Source organism: Pleurodeles waltl, chromosome 9 (genome assembly GCF_031143425.1).
Source record: "Pleurodeles waltl isolate 20211129_DDA chromosome 9, aPleWal1.hap1.20221129, whole genome shotgun sequence".
Lineage (NCBI taxonomy): Eukaryota > Metazoa > Chordata > Amphibia > Caudata > Salamandridae > Pleurodeles > Pleurodeles waltl.
Window position 1 is genome coordinate 1,183,687,657 of NC_090448.1, and position 22,882 is coordinate 1,183,710,538.

Here is a 22,882-nt window from a genome sequence, read left to right on the forward strand (position 1 = left end):
TTGGTGTATTTCATTATGGCAGAGAGCTTAATGAAAGGATTCCTAACACTTTTTCCCCAGACATCTAGGGTTAATATCTAAGTATGTATGAGAAAAAATATATAATTACCTAGAAAACCCAAACATTATACATAAGTTATAGTTTTAAAATACACTTAAACGAACCTTTGACGTTCCATAAAAATACAAAAAGTTAAAGAGACATTAAAGTTAGAAAATAGAATAAAAAAACCTTAGAAATTCACTGAAAAAACAAAGGATACAGGAATGCTATAGTTAGGAAACAGAATAAAAATAAAATCTTAGAAATTCATGAAAAAAACAACGGTTACAGGGACGTTGTAGTTAGGAAATAGAATAAAAAACCTTGGAAATTTACTGAAAAAAAACAAAGGTTACATGGACATTATAGTTAGGTTCTGAATATACTCATACAAAACAGTAGAAATTCAGCAATTAGAGTTACCTGAGCTAACTATAACTGGCGCTCCCGTAATACACTGCTTGTGACTTTACGTATTACATTACTCATGACATTGTCAGTGACATCACTGATGATATCATTGATGAAATTTTATATGACATCACTGGTGACATCATCCAGTGAGTGTAAGTGGTCGTATCGATGTGTGAATGGGTGTGTGAGTGGGTCTATGGATGAATGAGTGGTTGAATCATTTGGGCCAGACATCCCAGTCAGGCGTGGTGTCTGAGTGCCACTGATATCAAAATGCTTTGCCCAACGAGTCGGTCATGTCCAACCCACAACAAATAGTGAATTTGGCTGCATCTCTCCCATCCTTAACTGCTTGGGAGGGAATGGCCCAGGCCTCCTCTGCCACCTGTAGCAGCACTTGCACAACTGTGTCCCACAGTGTGTGAAAATAGTGGCCCAAGTGTGTTCACTGACCACAATGCAAGGCTAGCGGAAGAGAACATTTTCTTACAAAAGCTATCCAGCCTTTTGGATTCCCTGTCCTGGGGAGTGGTAGGAAACACACAATGGGATGTAGAAGCTTGGACCACCAAGCTCTTTGGGGAAGGGTGTTGGGTGAAGAAGTTTGGGCCCCCTGGAGTGGGGGGATGACAGCGGGAAATCATTCTATTCACAGGAGCCCCTGTGCTGGGTTTGGACCAGGTGCCCATAAGGACGTAGGTGGGGGCTTCTTTGAATGTGAGCAAGGATTTGGAGGAAGTAGTTTCCAGTTGCAGCACTTCTGTCAAGATGTTGGTCTTGACTGCCACTGAGAGCAGCTGAAGCTCCAGGACTTTAGCCTCCCTCTTCACCACCACAGAGGCATCTCCCTTCTCTGTAGCCATGGCAAGGGGAGAAAGCATGCCATATCTGGACACATGTCCTGTCCGCTGGCATCACCCAGTATCTCACACCCATCAATATCCTGATCATCTGACGGAGTCCAATCCACTCTGGCTCTGTGTCGGATTCAGGAATCCAAATAGGGCTGGTGCCTGGGAGCATCGGGACCAGTGTCAGGGAAGGTCGCAGTTTCACGACTGGGGCCTGTCCGGATCCATGATCAGGTCCATGGGGACCCATCAGAGCCCAGGCCAAAGCCACTAGCGGGGAACCATATGGTGCCCCCTCTCACCTTGCAGGGCCTGAAGCTCTAGCTCCAGCTCCTAGAAAAAACAGGGAGGAGCAGAGCCAACCCTGGCATAGGCTCCAAAGAACCATGTCTTGAAGGCTGATGTGCCTTTGTTGCGTTGGTTGAGAGATGAGGAGAAGTCGAAGCATGCTTCACCTTCTTGTGTTTTTGGTGCCCTTTCTGAGCATCTCTATGACTTTAAATAGGAAGAAGAGGACTTAGAACTTCTGGAGCGGTCCCAGGACCTTCCTCATGACAGGGACCGAGACCTTCGAGGACTCAAGCAATGCAGAGTCGCCTGCAGGCCGCTAGCAGCTTTAGGGACCGCTCCCTCAAAGCCTTTGACACCATCGTTCAGAAGTCAGACCATGACTTGGAGTCATGGTTGCACTCCAGACACTACAGGCACACTAGAAGTGGACCGTAACCTACAAGCGCAGTGACAGGTGCCACATGGTTTAACTCCTGTTTTCCACAAACATATTCCCTCGACATACAAGGAGGACAAAAAAATGGGAAAAAAACATTGAAAAAGTGTTGAAAAAATCCTGTCTAAAAGTGATAGAGAGGTGGCTGTTCTCCTTGTGAGGCACCGGTCCTCTGCAAGGCCTCTAGTCTTACTCCAGCCCCTTGTGAGAGACCGGTCCTCCGCAAGGCCTCTAGCCTTACTCCAGCCCCTTGTGAGGCACCGGTCCTCAGCAAGGCCTCTAGTCTTACTCCAGCCCCTTGTGAGGCACTGGTCCTCCGCAAGGCCTCTAGCCTTACTCCAGCCCCTTGTGAGGCACCGGTCCTCAGCAAGGCCTCTAGCCTTACTTCAGCCCCTTGTGAGGCACCGGTCCTCCGCAAGGCCTCTAGTCTTACTCCAGCCCCTTGTGAGGCACCGGTCCTCAGCAAGGCCTCTAGTCTCACTCCAGCCCCTTGTGAGGCACCGGTCCGCAGCAAGGCCTCTAGTCTTACTCCAGCCCCTTGTGAGGCACCGGTCCTCCGCAAGGCCTCTAGCCTTACTACAGCCCCTTGTGAGGCACCGGTCCTCAGCAAGGCCTCTAGCCTTACCCGTCCTCAGCAAGGCCTCTAGCCTTACTCCAACCCCTTGTGAGGCACCGGCCCTCAGCAACGCCTCTAGCCTTACCCCAGCCCCTTGTGAGGCACCGGCCCTCTGCAAGGCCTCTAGCCTTACTCTAGCCCCTTGTGAGGCACCGGTCCTCCGCAAGGCCTCTAGCCTTGAGGCACCAGTCCTCCGCAAGGCCTCTAGCCTTACTCCACACCCTTGTGAGGCACCAGTCCTCCGCAAGGCCTCTTGCCTTACTCCAGCCCCTAGTAAGGCACCAGTCCTCCGCAAGGCCTCTAGCCTTACTCCAGTCACCTTGTGAGGCACCAGTCCTCCGCAAGGCCTCTAGCCTTACTCCAGCCCCTTGTGAGGCACCAGTCCTCCGCAAGGCCTCTAGCCCTACTCCTCAGCAAGGCCTCTAGCCTTACTCCAGCCCCTTGTGAGGCACTGGTCCTCTGCAAGGCCTCTAGCCTTACTCCAGCCCCTTGTGAGGCACCGGTCCTCCGCAAGGCCTCTAGTCTTACTCCTGCCCCTTGTGAGGCACCGGTCCTCAGCAAGGCCTCTAGTCTTACTCCAGCCCCTTGTGAGGCACCGGTCCTCCGCAAGGCCTCTAGTCTTACTCCAGCCCCTTGTGAGGCACCGGTCCTCAGCAAGGCCTCTAGTCTTATTCCAGCCCCTTGTGAGGCCCCGGTCCTCAGCAAGGCCTCTAGCCTTACTCCAGTCACCTTGTGAGGCACCAGTCCTCCGCACGGCCTCTAGTCTTACTCCAGCCCCTTGTGAGGCACCTTTCCTCAGCAAGGCCTCTAGCCTTACTCCAGCCCCTTGTGAGGCACCGGTCCTCAGCAAGGCCTCTAGCCTTACTCCAGCCCCTTGTGAGGCACCGGTCCTCAGCAAGTCTTCTAGCCTTACTCCAGCCCCTTGTGAGGAACCAGTCCTCAGCAAGCCCTCTAGCCTTACTCCAGCTCCTTGTGAGGCACCGGTCCCCCGCAAGGCCTCTAGCCTTACTCCAGCCCCTTGTGAGGCACCGGTCCTCAGCAAGGCCTCTAGCCTTAATCCAGCCCCTTGTGAGGCACCGGTCCTCAGCAAGGCCTCTAGCCTTACTCCAGCCCCTTGTGAGGCACCTGTCCTCAGAAAGGCCTCTAGTCTTATTCCAGCCCCTTGTGAGGCACCGGTCCTCCGCAAGGCCTCTAGCCTTACTCCAGCCCCTTGTGAGGCACCGGTCCTCCGCAAGGCCTCTAGCCTTACTCCAGCCCCTTGTGAGGCACAGGTCCTCCGCACTGCCTCTAGCCTTACCCCAGCCCCTTGTGAGGCACCGGTCCTCAGCAAGGCCTCTAGCCTTACTCCAGCCTCTTGTGAGGCACCGGTCCTCAGCAAGGCCTCTAGCCTTACCCGTCCTCAGCAAGGCCTCTAGTCTTACTCCAGCCGCTTGTGAGGCACCGGTCCTCCGCACGGCCTCTAGTCTTACTCCAGCCCCTAGTGAGGCACCGGTCCTCAGCAAGTCCTCTAGGCTTACTCCAGTCACCTTAGGCCTCTCTACGCTGTAGGAGGCTGGACTGGCTTGTAGTGAGTACCAAGGGGTACTTGCACCTTGCACCAGGCCCAGTTATCCCCTATTAGTGTATAGGGTGTCTAGCAGCTTAGGCTGATAGATAATGGTAGCTTAGCAGAGCAGCTTAGGCTGAACTAGGAGACGTGTGAAGCTACTACAGTACCACTTAGTGTCATATGCACAATATCATAAGAAAACACAATACACAGTTATACTAAAAATAAAGGTACTTTGGCCCTCATTCTGACCCTGGCGGTCGGTGATAAAGCGGCGGCCAAGCCGCCAACAGGCCGGCGGTCTAAAATATGCAATTCTGACCCTGGCGGGAACCGCCAACACAGGCCGCCAACTTAACACTCCGACCGCCACAGCGGTACAAACAAACAGCGCGGCGGTTCCCGCCAACAGCCCGGCGGCAGACAAAGTACCGCCCACCCTATTACGACCCACCAATCTGCCACCTTTTCCGGGGCGGGAGCACCGCCGATAAGAACACGGCAGAAACAGACTACGAACGGGAAAACGCTCACCTCTACGCACTCCACGCGAGATTCCGGCAGTATGGAGCCAGAGTTACAGGTCATCCCCGCACTCCTATTCCTCCTCATATACCAGGAGCACGCCCGGCGGCGCGGAAGACATCGGTGAGTACTGCACCTACGACACAGGGGAGGGAAAAGATTACCGGCACACACCCACCCACCCACACCCACTACAACACACACATCAATGCATTCCCACAGATCACTGTCACAACCCACAAACCACCCCCCTCCGAAATAATGCAAAGACCAAAAGAAGAGATCATAAACGGGCAGATATATTTAAATATGTACGCCATTAATCCCAATAAATAAATAAACTATGTACAAAATATATACAGCTACTAAATGTAGTCCAACCACTGTCCGTGGATCACAGGGGTCCTGTGCAAAGGGGCAAGGCCCAGTCCCACGACAAGAACTCCACGGAGAGAACACTGCAGGGGCATCAGAAAGAAAATAGGACAGGCACCTCAGGGGGAAGGGAAGGGGGGGCACCTCAGCCACTTGAGTACACGACGCCAGATCCACGAGGGGACTCCATGACCACTGGGCCATCCTGGGGAGAGCAAAGCCACAGTCCATACAGTCCATACAGTGGGTGGCCTGCCCACTGGGCCATCCTGGGGAGAGCAAAGCCACAGTCCATACAGTCCATACAGTGGGTGGCCTGCCCACTGGGCCATCCTGGGGAGAGCAAAGCCACAGTCCATACAGTCCATACAGTGGGTGGCCTGCCCACTGGGCCATCCTGGGGAGAGCAAAGCCACAGTCCATACAGTCCATACAGTGGGTGGCCTGCCCACTGGGCCATCCTGGGGAGAGCAAAGCCACAGTCCAAACAGTCCATACAGTGGGTGGCCTGCCCACTGGGCCATCCTGGGGAGAGCAAAGCCACAGTCCATACAGTCCATAACAGACCCCACTGCCACTGGAGGAGGCAAGTTGGCCAGAGGACATCCTGCAGCCCTGCCCGAGATAGATCCTGCCCTGCCACGTCTGCCAAAGGGCCAGCGGTTCTTGCCTTGAAGGGCCCAGTTCAGCGGTTCTTGCCTTGAAGGGCCCAGTTCAGCGGTTCTTGAGACGGCGGGGCCCAGTTCAGCGGTTCTTGCCTTGAAGGGCCCAGTTCAGCGGTTCTTGCCTTGAAGGGCCCAGTTCAGCGGTTCTTGCCTTGAAGGGCCCAGTTCAGCGGTTCTTGAGACGGCGGGGCCCAGTTCAGCGGTTCTTGCCTTGAAGGGCCCAGTTCAGCGGTTCTTGCCTTGAAGGGCCCAGTTCAGCGGTTCTTGCCTTGAAGGGCCCAGTTCAGCGGTTCTTGCCTTGAAGGGCCCAGTTCAGCGGTTCTTGCCTTGAAGGGCCCAGTTCAGCGGTTCTTGCCTTGAAGGGCCCAGTTCAGCGGTTCTTGAGACGGCGGGGCCCAGTTCAGCGGTTCTTGCCTTGAAGGGCCCAGTTCAGCGGTTCTTGCCTTGAAGGGCCCAGTTCAGCGGTTCTTGCCTTGAAGGGCCCAGTTCAGCGGTTCTTGCCTTGAAGGGCCCAGTTCAGCGGTTCTTGAGACGGCGGGGCCCAGTTCAGCGGTTCTTGCCTTGAAGGGCCCAGTTCAGCGGTTCTTGCCTTGAAGGGGCCAGTTCAGCGGTTCTTGCCTTGAAGGGCCCAGTTCAGCGGTTCTTGCCTTGAAGGGCCCAGTTCAGCGGTTCTTGAGACGGCGGGGCCCAGTTCAGCGGTTCTTGCCTTGAAGGGCCCAGTTCAGCGGTTCTTGCCTTGAAGGGCCCAGTTCAGCGGTTCTTGCCTTGAAGGGCCCAGTTCAGCGGTTCTTGCCTTGAAGGGCCCAGTTCAGCGGTTCTTGAGACGGCGGGGCCCAGTTCAGCGGTTCTTGCCTTGAAGGGCCCAGTTCAGCGGTTCTTGCCTTGAAGGGCCCAGTTCAGCGGTTCTTGAGACGGCGGACGGTCTATGGCCAACTGCTAAATGCCTGGTGGTGCCCTCCTGGGCAGCGGGGATGGTGCTCCTTCACTGCCCACCTGGGCTGTGGGTGGTGGGGCCCTCCTGGCCAGCTGGGCTGGGTCCTCCCTGGGCAGCGGCTATGGGGCTGGTGGGCTCTCCCGGGGCAGCTGTGCCGGTTCCTCCCGGGGCAGCGGCTATGGGGGTTGTGGGCTCCTCCTGGGCAGCAGGCCTGCTGCCTGACCTCTCCAACTTGCTGCCCTTGCCCTCCTTAGTCGTCGGCCTGTGGCCCTTTCCTCCCTTTGGAGCTGTGGCTGGTGACTGTCTCTGGGTGGTGTCCGGGGGGGATGTAGAAGGCGGGCTCCTGCGGCGCCCCTTCCGCCTTCTGCTCCTCTTCCCAGGGGGTGGGCTGGCTGTCCCCTTGCTGCTGGGCGAAGATCCAGACATGCGGGCTGGCGGGCTCCAATACCCCTGCACCCTTGTCAAGGGGGCTGCAGGGCTGGTGGTGGCTGAGGTGCTCTTCTTACCCCGACGAGAAGGAGGTGGGGGCTCAGGGTCAGGAAAGAAGTTAGTAGTGGCGAGGAAGAGCTTCTTGGGACAATGGAGAGTGGTAGGTACAGTGGGAATGGGAGTGGAGGGAGAGGATGTGGTTGTAGGTGAGTCACGTTTGCTGTCTTTGGGTGCAGGTGCAGGAGGGATAGGCTGTCGTGAGGTGGATGGCTGTTGGGTGGGTGGGTGGCTGCGTTTGTGTGGTGTGGAAGAGGGGGTGACAGACAGTGGGAGAGGACACAGGGGACGTGTAAATGGCAGTGGGGGTGGTGACTGCACGTGTGCGGACTGGAGTGGAGGGTGTGCTGGTGATGGAAACACTGGCTGATGGTGAGGTGAATGGAGGTGTGAGTGTAGACGTCACAGGGAGGGAGGAGGGAGACGAGGAGGTGGGGGTCACAGAGGTGGTAGTGACTGTTGGCATGTCTGCATCGGAATGTTGCGTGTGTGAATGTCTGCGTGATCTGTGGTGCTTATGTTTGGATGAGCTTCTCTTGGGTGTTGAGGTGTGTGCAGGCTGGTCTGATGGTGTGGGTGGGACAGGCAGAGGAACAGGAGACTGGGAGGAGGGAGTTAGTAGAGGCAGGCAGGAGACAGGGACAATGGCTGCCGTCAGTGCTGAGGCCAGAGCCTGGAACGATCGCTGATGGGCAGCCTGACCCGAATGAATGCCCTCCAGTTACGCATTGCTGCGATGAACCTCCCTCTCCACCCCCTGGATGGCATTCAAAAGGGTAGTCTGCCCAACAATGAGCGTTCGGAGGAGGTCAATGACCTCCTCACTGAGGGCAGCGGGGGTAACAGGGGCAGGGCCTGAGGTGCCTGGGGCGAAGGAGATGCCCGGCTTCCTGCCAGAGCGGGCACGGGGCGAACGCGGAGGGGCTGCTGGGAGGGCGGAGATGGTGCGCTGGGTGGCGGCTGTACCTGTAATGGCGGGGGGCACGGATGGTGCCACCCCCGCAAGGGAGCCCCCTTCCGAGGACGTGTCCGTGTCGCTGCAGGCTCCAGTCGTCCCCGTCGTGGAGCTCCCCTCGCCCTCCGTCTCACTGGTCCAGTCTGACTCTGTGGCATGGCCCTCCTGGGCCATGTGAGATGCAGCTCCCTCCTGCCCCGATGTCACTTCTCCTCCGCCTGATGATGCTGATGCACACAAGCACAGAAAGACAAACAAAAAGGGGGGGGGAGAGAGAAATAAAGGGATATTGAGTACATGGATCTCCGGTACAGTTAGCGGACATGACAGACACAGATGCCCCCTGCACTAAGTTGCGCACTTGGGGTACGCTACGCATTCCGTGGAACATGGCCTACACGCCTAGAGTTGACAACTGCACCCATGGATGACACGGCCCAGGGATGGCTGTACTGACAAACTACTGAGGGTGGTGGCTGGGGACACAGGGGCTTACGGGGGTGCCCAGCCTACAGATATCGCCCTGGCCTAGGGGGACCCCCAGCCCTCCTCCCCCACCCAGACACCTCCACTGCGCGACAACAGAGTAGATAATGCTTGTACTCACCCCCTTGTGTCTGCTGTGCTGCCCTCACGCGCCCATCCAAATCAGGGTAGGCCACCGCCAGGATCCGGAACATCAGGGGGCTCAGTTGACGGCAGGCACCCCGCCTACGTTGGGAGGCCATCCCCAGCAGAGACTCGGCGGTCTTCTTGGTCCCGCGGCGGATGTCCTCCCACCTCTGGTCGTCGATGGTGGACCCCCAGGGCCCGGACTTCCTTGGCGATGGCACGCCAAATCCCGATCTTCTCATGGGCGCGGACCTATGTGACACGTACAGGGAGGGAGAAATACCACGTTCAAGTTACTCAGCATTTTCCTTTCCAGTGGCCCAACGCCCCCCATCCCCGCCAGGCCCCCCGCCATGCCCAACATGCCCCCCATCCCCGCCAGGCCCCCCGCCAGGCCCAACATGCCCCCCATCCCCGCCAGGCCCCCCGCCAGGCCCAACATGCCCCCCATCCCCGCCAGGCCCCCCGCCAGGCCCAACATGCCCCCCATCCCCGCCAGGCCCCCCGCCATGCCCAACATGCCCCCCATCCCCGCCAGGCCCCCCGCCAGGCCCAACATGCCCCCCATCCCCGCCAGGCCCCCCGCCATGCCCAACATGCCCCCCATCCCCGCCAGGCCCCCCGCCAGGCCCAACATGCCCCCCATCCCCGCCAGGCCCCCCGCCAGGCCCAACATGCCCCCCATCCCCGCCAGGCCCCCCGCCATGCCCAACATGCCCCCCATCCCCGCCAGGCCCCCCGCCAGGCCCCCCGCCAGCCCTAACATGCCCCCCATCCCCGCCAGGCCCCCAAGCCAGCCAGTGGCCCCAAATCCATATTGAATTAAACTCACTTGTTGGTCTGGAGGACCGTAGAGTAGCGCATACTGGGGGAGGACCCCATCCACAAGTTTCTCCAACTCCTCTCCAGTGAAGGCAGGGGCCCTTTCCCCAGTCGCAGCAGCCATTGTCCCTTCCAGACCGAGGTCACAGCAACACTTGCAGTATAGGTCCTCTCCTGTGAAAGTTCAAGTCGCAAGTGGATAAGTAGATAGAAAATGGCGGTCACGTCCGCGGCGGTGCGTACCGCGGCGGTGCGTCCCGCCACCGCCGGCGCCCTTCGCCATTGGCTCCTGAAACCCATAGGCTTCAATGTTAACCAATGCGGCTTCGCGCCGCGGTCTTCGCCCGCCGCCCGCCGCGGTGTGCCACGCCAGCGCATTGACCTCACATCCCATTGTCACACTTCACAGGTCAGGCAGCCGCCATTTCCAGGGCCCACATGGCTCAATTTCAACTGCGTCACACAGGCCTAGGCCTTGCATAGCCACTCAGACACGCCATTCACTGCATAGAGAATCGTATACTGTGCTAGCTGTGAGTACGTACCTGTGGGTTGCCTGACTGTGTGCTCCATGTTGTCCTTCCTAGGCACCGTCCGCTGGGTTGGGCGAGGAGACGGATGAATCCTCCCGTGTACCGACCGCTGGTGGACCTGTCGACAATGGAAGAACGCCACATTATCCTGACCTACCGTCTTAACCGTGCCACTATCCATGAACTGTGTGCCCAGCTGGAGCCCGACCTGATGTCCCCCATCCGCCAACCCACAGGGATTCCCCCTCTGGTGCAGGTCATGTCAGTACTACATTTCTTGGCAAGTGGGTCATTTCAGACAACCGTGAGAATTGCTTCCGGGATGTCTCAGCCCATGTTTTCGAAGGTGTTATCCAGAGTGTTGTCTGCCCTGATGAAATCCGTGAGGAACTACATCATTTTCCCTGAGGTGGGCGAATTGGCTACAGTGAAGGGTGATTTCTACGCCCTTGGACATATTCCCAACGTAATTGGTGCCATTGATGGGACCCATGTGGCTTTGGTTCCCCCAAGAGACAGGGAGCAGGTGTACAGGAACAGAAAAAGTTACCATTCAATGAACATCCAGCTGGTGTGTTTGGCTGACCAGTACATCTCGCATGTAAATGCCAAATTCCCAGGGTCAGTGCATGACGCCTACATCCTCAGGAATAGCAGCATCCCTTACGTGATGGAACAGCTACAGAGACACCGTGTATGGCTAGTGGGGGACTCTGGGTACCCCAACCTGTCGTGGCTACTGACCCCAGTAAGGAATCCCCGGACCAGGGCAGAGGAACGGTACAATGAGGCCCATGGGCGTACTAGGAGGGTGATCGAACGCACCTTTGGCCTCCTAAAGGCCAGGTTTAGGTGCCTGCATATGACCGGTGGATCCCTAATGTACTCACCTAAGAAGGTGTGTCACATCATCGTGGCCTGCTGCATGCTTCACAACCTGGCTTTGCGCCGCCAGGTGCCTTTCCTGCAGGAGGATGGTCGAGACGGTGGTGTTGTGGCAGCGGTGGAACCTGAGGAGAGTGACGAGGAGGAAGACGACGGGGCTGAAACAGACAACAGGGACAGAATCATTGAACAGTACTTCCAATAGGACACAGGTAACATTTCAAAGATAATTTAGTAAATGTTAACTACTCTGCAGCATCTCTGCTGCCTCTCTATTTGCCCCAGTGTATGATGACTGAGTTTTGGCTTTTCCCTCCCTATTTCAGATCTGGGGTCCCCACTACGAGTCCTGTGCTTCGTTTCCCCATGGACTACAGCTTTGTGGCAGCTGTTTGTTGACTTCACCATGTACAAGGACATATTTGCACTGTCATGTCAATTACAATCTATTGAAATCACAGCCAGACTCCTGATATTTTGGTGCAAAATAGGTGTTTATTGAAGTGCTCAAAATGGGATGGGTGGTTTCAAGTGGGTGGGGGCTATGGTGAAGGAATGTCCATGGCAGAGTCCAGAGTAACAGTCACACAGGTGCATTGTCCAGAGGCCTGTGGAGAGATGGAGCATGGGCAGTTCAAGGATGGACAGGGTGACAATGTGGGACAGTGGGATGACATCAGGTGGTATCCATTGCTGGCGGGGGTCTTGACATCCTACTCTGTCTTGCGAGATCTCAGGGCCCTCTTGCGGGGTGGTTCTTCTCCTGCAGGAGGTGGGGGTCTGGTGGGCTGCTGCTGTGCGGGGGCCTCCTGTCCACTAGCGCCGGCGGAGGTGGATGGCTGTTCTTGGTCCAGGCTAGTGGCAGGGGCCCTTGGGTGTTGTTCAGTGTCCGCCCTGCTGTTTACGAGGTCCTGCAGCAGCCCTACCATGGTAACCAGGGTGGTGTTGATGGCTCTGATGTCCTCCCTGTACCCCCGATAGTGTTCCTCCTGCAGCACCTGGATCTCCTGGAACCGGGCCAGTACCGTCGCCATCGTCTCCTGGGAGCGGTTGTATGCTCCCATGATGGTGGTGAGGACCTCGTGGAGAGTGGGTTCCCTGGGCCTCTCCTCCCCCCCCTGTCGCACAGCTGCCCGCCGAGTTGCCCTGTTTCCCTGGGCCTCTGCCCCCTGGCCGGTGTGCCCACTACCACTGCCCCCAGGTCCCTGTTGTTGTTGGGGTGGTGGGTTATCCTGGGTGCCCTGTAGTGGTAGACACACCGCAGATTGACGCGCCCTGGAGACAGAGGCATGGGCCCGCTGGGTGGGAGCTGTGCTGGTGTTCCCAGAGGGGTTAGGGTCTATAGTGGCCTGTGCCTGTGTGAGGGGAACCGACTGTCCAGAGGTCCCCGATGGTCCGGGCTGGTCATCGGTGTCCAGATCGACAGAGCTGCTGTCATCGCTGACGGCCTCTTGGGTGGGGGGTGTGGATAATTCTGGCCCCTCCGCCGCGGTGTGTTGACGGTCGGGTCCTGCAGGGGTATAGAGGTATGGTTATAGTTTCAATGTGTGGCATATGGGTGTATCTGTGGGTTCCCGTGTCCCCAAGTGCTGGCATTCGTGTGTGGGGGCTTTGGTGAGGGTGGCTTGTGGGGGGGATGTGTATATGCATTGGGCATGCTTTGGTGATGGGTGTCCATGCTTAGTGGACGCATGCAGGCCTAGGTTTTGGGATGTGTGGGTTGTGATGGTGAGACATTGGCGGGGAATAGGTGTGCTGGGGGTGGGGGTGAGGATGGTGGTGGGGGTGAGGATGGTGGTGGGGGTGAGGGTGGGGGTGAGGATGGTGGTGGGGGTGAGGGTGGGGGTGAGGATGGGGGTGGGGGTGAGGGTGGGGTTCGAGGATGGGGGTGAGGTTTGGGGTCTGATTTGGCATGCAGGTGGGGGGGAAGCAGTATTGAAGCTTCAACTTACCAGTATCCATTCCTCCGCCGACTCCTGCGAGGCCGTCAGGATGCAGGATGTTCAAGACTTCCTCCTCCCATGATGTGAATTGTGGGGGTTGAGGTGGGGGTCCTCCGCCAGTCTTCTGCACGGCGATGTTGTGCCTGGATACCATGGAACGCACCTTCCCCCGTAGGTCGTTCCATCGCTTCCTGATGTCTTCCCGATTTCTGGGGTGCTGTCCCACTGCGTTCACCCTGTTGACAATCCTCTGCCATAGCTCCGTCCTCCGGGCAATGCTGGTGTATTGTATCTGTGTGCCGAACAGCTGGGGCTCTACCCGAACGATTTCCTCCACCATGACCCTGAGTTCTTCGTCTGTGAAGCGGGGTTGTCTTGGGGTGCCATGGGGTGGTGTGTATGATGTGTGGGGTGGAGTATGTGTATTTAAGTGAGTTGAGTGTGGTGGTGTGTGTTGTTTTGTGTGTGGATAGTGTGTGGGTGATGGTGTTGAGTGGCTGTGGCTGTTATGTTTTGGATGCTGGTGTCTCGCTCTTGTCTTCTTTACGAATTTTTAAGCGTAGGGGTTTGTGGGTGATGTGGGTGGGTGTTTTATATTGTATTGTGTGTGTGGGAGTGGTGTGTGTATGTGTATCAGGTGTGTGGGATTCAAATCGTCCAATGTGGGTGAGTTTTGTTCGTTTGTGTGTATTCTGACCGCGCCGGTGTGTCCCGCCAATGGAATACCGCGTTTGAATGACCGCCGCGTGGATTCGTGGGTCGTAATGGCATGGGCGTATTTCTGTTGGCGTGGCGGTGGAGGTTTGGTCACCTCCACCTTTCCGCCGACCGCTGGTCTGGCGGTCTGTTGTGGCGGTCGGATTTTCGGAGGTTTGCCTTCTGCGGGTCAGAATGACCGTGGCGGGTTTCCGCGACCGCGGCGGGATTATGGAGGATTTCTGACCGGCGGTAGGCGCCTTTTACCGCCGAGGTCAGAATGACCACCTTTATTTTTATGACAATATGCCAAAGTATCTTAGAGTGTACCCTCAGTGAGAGGATAGGAAATATACACAAGATATATATACACAATAGCAAGAATATGCAGTATAGTCTTAGAAAACAGTGCAAACAATGTATAGTTACAATAGGATGCAATGGGGAAACATAGGGATAGGGGCAACACAAACCATATACTCCAAAAGTGGAATGCGAACCACGAATGGACCCCAAACCTATGTGACCTTGTAGAGGGTCGCTGGGACTATTAGAAAATAGTGAGAGTTAGCAAAATAACCCTCCCCAAGACCCTGAAAAGTGAGTGCAAAGTGCACCAAAGTTCCCCTAAGGACAAAATAGTCGTGTTAGAGGGAAAATGCAAGGAAAACACAAATCAGCAATGCAACAACGATGGATTCCTGACTGAGGGTACCTGTGGAACACGGGGACCAAGTCCAAAAGTCACAAGCAGCTCGGAGATGGGCAGATGCCCAAGAAATGCCAGCGGTTGGTGCAAAGAAGCTCTTACTAGGCTGAAGAACTGTGAATACTGCAGGAACGACAAGGGCTAGAGACTTCCCCTTTGGAGGATGGATCTCGCACGCCTTGGAGAGTCGTGCAGAAGTGTTTTCCCGCCGGATGGACGCCAACAAGCCTTGCTACACGCAAATCGTGCGTTTGGCGTTTTTGGACGCTGCTGGGGCCCAGGAGGGACCAGGAGGTCGCAAATTGGACCTGCAGAGAGAGGGGACGTCGAGCAAGACAAAGAGCCCTCACTGAAGCAGGTAGCACCCGGAGAAGTGCCAGAAACAGGCACTACGAGGATGCGTGAAACGGTGCTCGCCGAAGTTGCACAAAGGAGTCCCACGTCGCCGGAGACCAACTTAGAAAGTCGTGCAATGCAGGTTAGAGTGCCGTGGACCCAGGCTTGGCTGTGCACAAAGGATTTCCGCCGGAAGTGCACAGGGGCCGGAGTAGCTTGCAAAGTCGCGGTTCCCAGCAATGCAGCCCAGTGAGGTGAGGCAAGGACTTACCTCCACCAAACTTGGGCTGAAGAGTCACTGGACTGTGGGGGTCACTTGGACGGTGTCGCTGGATTCGAGGGACCTCGCTCGTCGTGCTGAGAGGAGACCCAAGGGACCGGTAATGCAGCTTTTTGGTGCCTGCGGTTGCAGGGGGAAGATTCCGTCGACCCACGGGAGATTTCTTCGGAGCTTCTGGTGCAGAGAGGAGGCAGACTACCCCCACAGCATGCACAAGCAGGAAAACAGTCGAGAAGGCGGCAGGATCAGCGTTACAGAGTTGCAGTAGTCGTCTTTGCTACTATGTTGCAGGTTTGCAGGCTTCCAGCGCGGTCAGCAGTCGATTCCTTATCAGAAGGTGAAGAGAGAGATGCAGAGGAACTCGGATGAGCTCTTGCATTCGTTATCTAAAGTTTCCCCAGAGACAGAGACCCTAAATAGCCAGAAAAGAGGGTTTGGCTACCTAGGAGAGAGGAAAGGCTACTAACACCTGAAGGAGCCTATCACAAGGAGTCTCTGACGTCACCTGGTGGCACTGGCCACTCAGAGCAGTCCAGTGTGCCAGCAGCACCTCTGTTTCCAAGATGGCAGAGGTCTGGAGCACACTGGAGGAGCTCTGGACACCTCCCAGGGGAGGTGCAGGTCAGGGGAGTGGTCACTCCCCTTTCCTTTGTCCAGTTTCGCGCCAGAGCAGGGGCTAAGGGGTCCCTGAACCGGTGTAGACTGGCTTATGCAGAATTGGGCACATCTGTGCCCAACAAAGCATTTCCAGAGGCTGGGGGAGGCTACTCCTCCCCTGCCTTCACACCATTTTCCAAAGGGAGAGGGTGTCACACCCTCTCTCAGAGGAAGTTCTTTGTTCTGCCATCCTGGGCCAGGCCTGGCTGGACCCCAGGAGGGCAGCTGCCTGTCTGAGGGGTTGGCAGCAGCAGCAGCTGCAGTGAAACCCCAGGAAGGGCAGTCTGGCAGTACCAGGGTCTGTGCTACAGACCACTGGGATCATGGGATTGTGCCAACTATGCTAGGATGGCATAGAGGGGGCAATTCCATGATCATAGACATGTTACATGGCCATATTCGGAGTTACCATTGTGAAGCTACATATAGGTAGTGACCTATATGTAGTGCACGCGTGTAATGGTGTCCCCGCACTCACAAAGTTCAGGGAATTGGCTCTGAACAATGTGGGGGCACCTTGGCTAGTGCCAGGGTGCCCTCACACTAAGTAACTTTGCACCCAACCTTTACCAGGTAAAGGTTAGACATATAGGTGACTTATAAGTTACTTAAGTGCAGTGTAAAATGGCTGTGAAATAACGTGGACGTTATTTCACTCAGGCTGCAGTGGCAGGCCTGTGTAAGAATTGTCAGAGCTCCTTATGGGTGGCACAAGAAATGCTGCAGCCCATAGGGATCTCCTGGAACCCCAATACCCTGGGTACCTCAGTACCATATACTAGGGAATTATAAGGGTGTTCCAGTAAGCCAATGTAAATTGGTAAAATTGGTCACTAGCCTGTTAGTGACAATTTGAAAGTAATGAGAGAGCATAACCACTGAGGTTCTGGTTAGCAGAGCCTCAGTGAGACAGTTAGGCACCACACAGGGAACATATACATGCACACTTATGAGCACTGGGGCCCTGTGTGACAGGGTCCCAGTGACACATACATATAGGCCACAAACCTATGAGCACTGGGGTCCTGACTAGCAGGATCCCAGTGACACATAACAACCATACTGAAAACATAGTGTTTTCACTATGAGCACTGAGGCCTGGCCATCAGGATCCCAGTGAGACAGTGAAAACAGTGACAAACACCCTGACATACACTCACAAACAGGCCAAAAGTGGGGGTAACAAGGCTAGAAAGAGGCTACCTTCTCACACAACCCCCCCCCAAACGAAGGACAATAAGGCTAACCTTGACCAGTTGAGACTTTATTGTCTAAGTGGTGATAAGTAGAGAGTAGCTCTGCAATAGACTGGTTACTCCCTTTATCATCCACTATATGGTTACTTCCCTGTGGGGATGTAAACCACCCTGTTTGAAGTTTTTTAGCTAAGCAACAATGTGAAGATGTATTTTCAGAGTTTCTATCAGTAAGTTTTAGTTTAGAGCAGTGGGAATTGTCCACTGAACCTATTTGTAGTGATGGAAATGCCAGACAGGGATGCTGTCTCAGAAAAGCCATAGCTGGGCAAAAACTTTGTCCATATGGCTGGAAGATAGAACAGGGATGCTGTTTCTCTTGGGTTGGAGCAGGGCAGGGATGCTGTTCTATCAGCTCCACACTAGGGCAGGGATGCTGTCCTAAGTGTTGTGAGGCAGTGCAGAGTTTCTGCACTAAAGTTTCTCTGGGAGGGTTGGAGGGATGCTCCATGTTAACTAAAATGGTGCTGTTTTTCTCACCAATGTTAGTTATCCCACAGAGAGGTACTTCCACCTCAGGGAGTCCAGCTTTTCCAGCTGATGATTCCCTTGGAACAGGTGCCACCCCAGGAGAGGTTTCTCCCACCACAGGAATAGTATCCTGAATGGTAGGGTGGTTAGGGGATACTGTGATACCCTTTTTACCTGTTGATGGAGAGGGATCCTGAGTTTTCAGGCCTTCTCTCCTTTGCTTTTTCATTTCACTTGAAATGAGAGGGAACAATTCCTCAGGGATGCCCAGCATGGCTGCATGGGCATAAAACTCTACATCAGCCCAACCTGAGGCCTCTAGGTCATTACCTAAGAGACAGTCTACAGGTAAGCTAGGTGATACCACCACCTGCTTAGGGCCAGTAACTCCACCCCAACTAAACTGAATTATAGCTAAGGGAAGAAACTTAGTGGAGTTATGGACATCAATAATTTTATACTGTTGTCCAATGATGTGTTGTTCAGGAGGCACTAGGTTTTCAGTCACCAAAGTGAAACTGGCACCTGTGTCCCTGTAGGCCAAGGCCTCAACACCATTTATTGAAACTGTCTGCCTGTACTTATCCATTGTAAGGGGACAAGCAGCCAGTGTGGCAAGGCCAATGCCACTAGATGTAACAGGAACTGTCTTGGGACTGATTACATCAGTTTCCACTATGGACCCATAAGTGAACCCAACTACACCCTTTGCTTGACTGTTGCCAGCAGTCCCACCACTAGTACCACTACTGCTATGGGCACTAGAGCTTGATGTATTAGTGGTGGTAGGCTCAGGGGGTTTATCCTGGACAGGACTTATCCCCTGGCCTATGGCCTCTATTTTTACACACAAAGCACCAAGGCTTTTTAATGTGTGCAGGTTGGGAAGAAGAGGAAGAATTTGTTTTATCCCCACCCTCTGAAGAGTGTTTAAGATTTGAAGTGGGATCTTTGGTTTTACCCTTATCCCCATGCTTATCTTGAGATTTTTCACCATCTTTCTTCTTATTGCCATCTTTGTCACCCCCTGTATGAACTTTTCTGTTCACCCTTGTTCTGACCCATTTGTCTGCCTTCTTTCCCAATTCTTGGGGAGAGGTCAGATCAGAGTCTACCAGGTACTGGTGCAACAAATCAGACACACAATTATTAAGTATATGCTCTCTCAGGATTGTGTTATACAGGCTTTCATAATCAGTAACTTTACTGCCATGTAACCACCCCTCCAAGGCCTTCACTGAATGGTCAATGAAATCAACCCAGTCTTGTGAAGACTCCTTTTTGGTCTCTCTGAACTTTATCCTGTACTGTTCAGTGGTTAAGCCATAACCATCCAGGAGTGCATTCTTAAGAACTGTAAAATTATTGGCATCATTTTCTTTCACTGTAAGGAGCCTATCCCTACCTTTTCCACTAAATGATAGCCATAGGATAGCAGCCCACTGCTTTTGAGGGACATCCTGTACAGCACAGGCCCTCTCAAGTGCAGCAAACCACTTGTTAATGTCATCCCCCTCCTTATAAGGGGGAACTATCTTGTGCAGATTCCTGGAATCATGCTCTTTTGCAGGATGACTATGGGGAATACTGCTGCTGCCACCATGGGTATCTAAACCCAACTTCTGTCTTTCCCTCTCTATTTCTAAAGACTGTCTATCCAAATCCAGCTGTTGCTTCTTGAGCTTCAGTCTGGTTTGTTCCACTCTCAATCTATTGAGCTCCCTTTCTAACAATCTGTCATCAGGGTGGGTGGGAGGGACATTTCTAGATACAGAGGTATGATGGGAATGAACAGAAGGAGACCTGTCCCTTACCAAGGGCACCCTAACAGCTTGGCTACCAGCATAATGTGAGAGCACATCATCAGTATGATGTGATTCAACCTCTGTACCAACTATGCTAGACTGTCTAGTAATGGGCAGGCTGAGAAGTTTCTTTCCTGAACCTTTTCCTGGGGGAGTCCCTGGATCAGATTGAGAACCATTAGCTACTTTTTCTACAGATTGGGCACTTATGGCCTTATCCTGTACTCTAAGCATATTAATTAACAGTTCTAAGGAAGGATTCTTCCCTACACTCAAACCTCTCTCTATGCAGAGACTCCTTGCTCCTTTCCAGCTAAGGTGATCATATGCAAGTTTGGACAGTTCAACATTTTTTCCTGTGCCAGACATTTTTAGAGAGAGTTAAAGTGATAGACAAAGAGAAAAAAGTTTTCAGAACTTTTTTGGAAAGACAGAAAAAAACTTTTTAAACTTTTAAGAACTTTTTGAAAGTTTAGAAGTACTTTTCAGCACTTAGAAAAGAGTGAAAAGAGGAAATGCAAAACTTTTTGGCTATGTGTATATACACTGACCTTGTTTTGTATATTTTTCTCTTATGAAAAGTACAATGACAAGAGTGGTAAGTAGTCTCAAAGCACTTATCCCACCGCTGCACAACCAATGTAGGAGGCTGGACTGGCTTGTAGTGAGTACCAAGGGGTACTTGCACCTTGCACCAGGCCCAGTTATCCCTTATTAGTGTATAGGGTGTCTAGCAGCTTAGGCTGATAGATAATGGTAGCTTAGCAGAGCAGCTTAGGCTGAACTAGGAGACGTGGGAAGCTACTACAGTACCACTTAGTGTCATATGCACAATATCATAAGAAAACACAATACACAGTTATACTAAAAATAAAGGTACTTTATTTTTATGACAATATGCCAAAGTATCTTAGAGTGTACCCTCAGTGAGAGGATAGGAAATATACACAAGATATATATACACAATAGCAAGAATATGCAGTATAGTCTTAGAAAACAGTGCAAACAATGTATAGTTACAATAGGATGCAATGGGGAAACATAGGGATAAGGGCAACACAAACCATATACTCCAAAAGTGGAATGCGAACCACGAATGGACCCCAAACCTATGTGACCTTGTAGAGGGTCGCTGGGACTATTAGAAAATAGTGAGAGTTAGCAAAATAACCCTCCCCAAGACCCTGAAAAGTGAGTGCAAAGTGCACCAAAGTTCCCCTAAGGACAAAATAGTCGTGTTAGAGGGAAAATGCAAGGAAAACACAAATCAGCAATGCAACAACGATGGATTCCTGACTGAGGGTACCTGTGGAACACGGGGACCAAGTCCAAAAGTCACAAGCAGCTCGGAGATGGGCAGATGCCCAAGAAATGCCAGCGGTTGGTGCAAAGAAGCTCTTACTAGGCTGAAGAACTGTGAATACTGCAGGAACGACAAGGGCTAGAGACTTCCCCTTTGGAGGATGGATCTCGCACGCCTTGGAGAGTCGTGCAGAAGTGTTTTCCCGCCGGATGGACGCCAACAAGCCTTGCTACATGCAAATCGTGCGTTTGGCGTTTTTGGACGCTGCTGGGGCCCAGGAGGGACCAGGAGGTCGCAAATTGGACCTGCAGAGAGAGGGGACGTCGAGCAAGACAAAGAGCCCTCACTGAAGCAGGTAGCACCCGGAGAAGTGCCAGAAACAGGCACTACGAGGATGCGTGAAACGGTGCTCGCCGAAGTTGCACAAAGGAGTCCCACGTCGCCGGAGACCAACTTAGAAAGTCGTGCAATGCAGGTTAGAGTGCCGTGGACCCAGGCTTGGCTGTGCACAAAGGATTTCCGCCGGAAGTGCACAGGGGCCGGAGTAGCTTGCAAAGTCGCGGTTCCCAGCAATGCAGCCCAGCGAGGTGAGGCAAGGACTTACCTCCACCAAACTTGGGCTGAAGAGTCACTGGACTGTGGGGGTCACTTGGACGGTGTCGCTGGATTCGAGGGACCTCGCTCGTCGTGCTGAGAGGAGACCCAAGGGACCGGTAATGCAGCTTTTTGGTGCCTGCGGTTGTAGGGGGAAGATTCCGTTGACCCACGGGAGATTTCTTCGGAGCTTCTGGTGCGGAGAGGAGGCAGACTACCCCCACAGCATGCACAAGCAGGAAAACAGTCGAGAAGGCGGCAGGATCAGCGTTACAGAGTTGCAGTAGTCGTCTTTGCTACTATGTTGCAGGTTTGCAGGCTTCCAGCGCGGTCAGCAGTCGATTCCTTATCAGAAGGTGAAGAGAGAGATGCAGAGGAACTCGGATGAGCTCTTGCATTCGTTATCTAAAGTTTCCCCAGAGACAGAGACCCTAAATAGCCAGAAAAGAGGGTTTGGCTACCTAGGAGAGAGGAAAGGCTACTAACACCTGAAGGAGCCTATCACAAGGAGTCTCTGACGTCACCTGGTGGCACTGGCCACTCAGAGCAGTCCAGTGTGCCAGCAGCACCTCTGTTTCCAAGATGGCAGAGGTCTGGAGCACACTGGAGGAGCTCTGGACACCTCCCAGGGGAGGTGCAGGTCAGGGGAGTGGTCACTCCCCTTTCCTTTGTCCAGTTTCGCGCCAGAGCAGGGGCTAAGGGGTCCCTGAACCGGTGTAGACTGGCTTATGCAGAATTGGGCACATCTGTGCCCAACAAAGCATTTCCAGAGGCTGGGGGAGGCTACTCCTCCCCTGCCTTCACACCATTTTCCAAAGGGAGAGGGTGTCACACCCTCTCTCAGAGGAAGTTCTTTGTTCTGCCATCCTGGGCCAGGCCTGGCTGGACCCCAGGAGGGCAGCTGCCTGTCTGAGGGGTTGGCAGCAGCAGCAGCTGCAGTGAAACCCCAGGAAGGGCAGTCTGGCAGTACCAGGGTCTGTGCTACAGACCACTGGGATCATGGGATTGTGCCAACTATGCTAGGATGGCATAGAGGGGGCAATTCCATGATCATAGACATGTTACATGGCCATATTCGGAGTTACCATTGTGAAGCTACATATAGGTAGTGACCTATATGTAGTGCACGCGTGTAATGGTGTCCCCGCAGTCACAAAGTTCAGGGAATTGGCTCTGAACAATGTGGGGGCACCTTGGCTAGTGCCAGGGTGCCCTCACACTAAGTAACTTTGCACCCAACCTTTACCAGGTAAAGGTTAGACATATAGGTGACTTATAAGTTACTTAAGTGCAGTGTAAAATGGCTGTGAAATAACGTGGACGTTATTTCACTCAGGCTGCAGTGGCAGGCCTGTGTAAGAATTGTCAGAGCTCCCTATGGGTGGCACAAGAAATGCTGCAGCCCATAGGGATCTCCTGGAACCCCAATACCCTGGGTACCTCAGTACCATATACTAGGGAATTATAAGGGTGTTCCAGTAAGCCAATGTAAATTGGTAAAATTGGTCACTAGCCTGTTAGTGACAATTTGAAAGTAATGAGAGAGCATAACCACTGAGGTTCTGGTTAGCAGAGCCTCAGTGAGACAGTTAGGCACCACACAGGGAACATATACATGCACACTTATGAGCACTGGGGCCCTGTGTGACAGGGTCCCAGTGACACATACATATAGGCCACAAACCTATGAGCACTGGGGTCCTGACTAGCAGGATCCCAGTGACACATAACAACCATACTGAAAACATAGTGTTTTCACTATGAGCACTGAGGCCTGGCCATCAGGATCCCAGTGAGACAGTGAAAACAGTGACAAACACCCTGACATACACTCACAAAC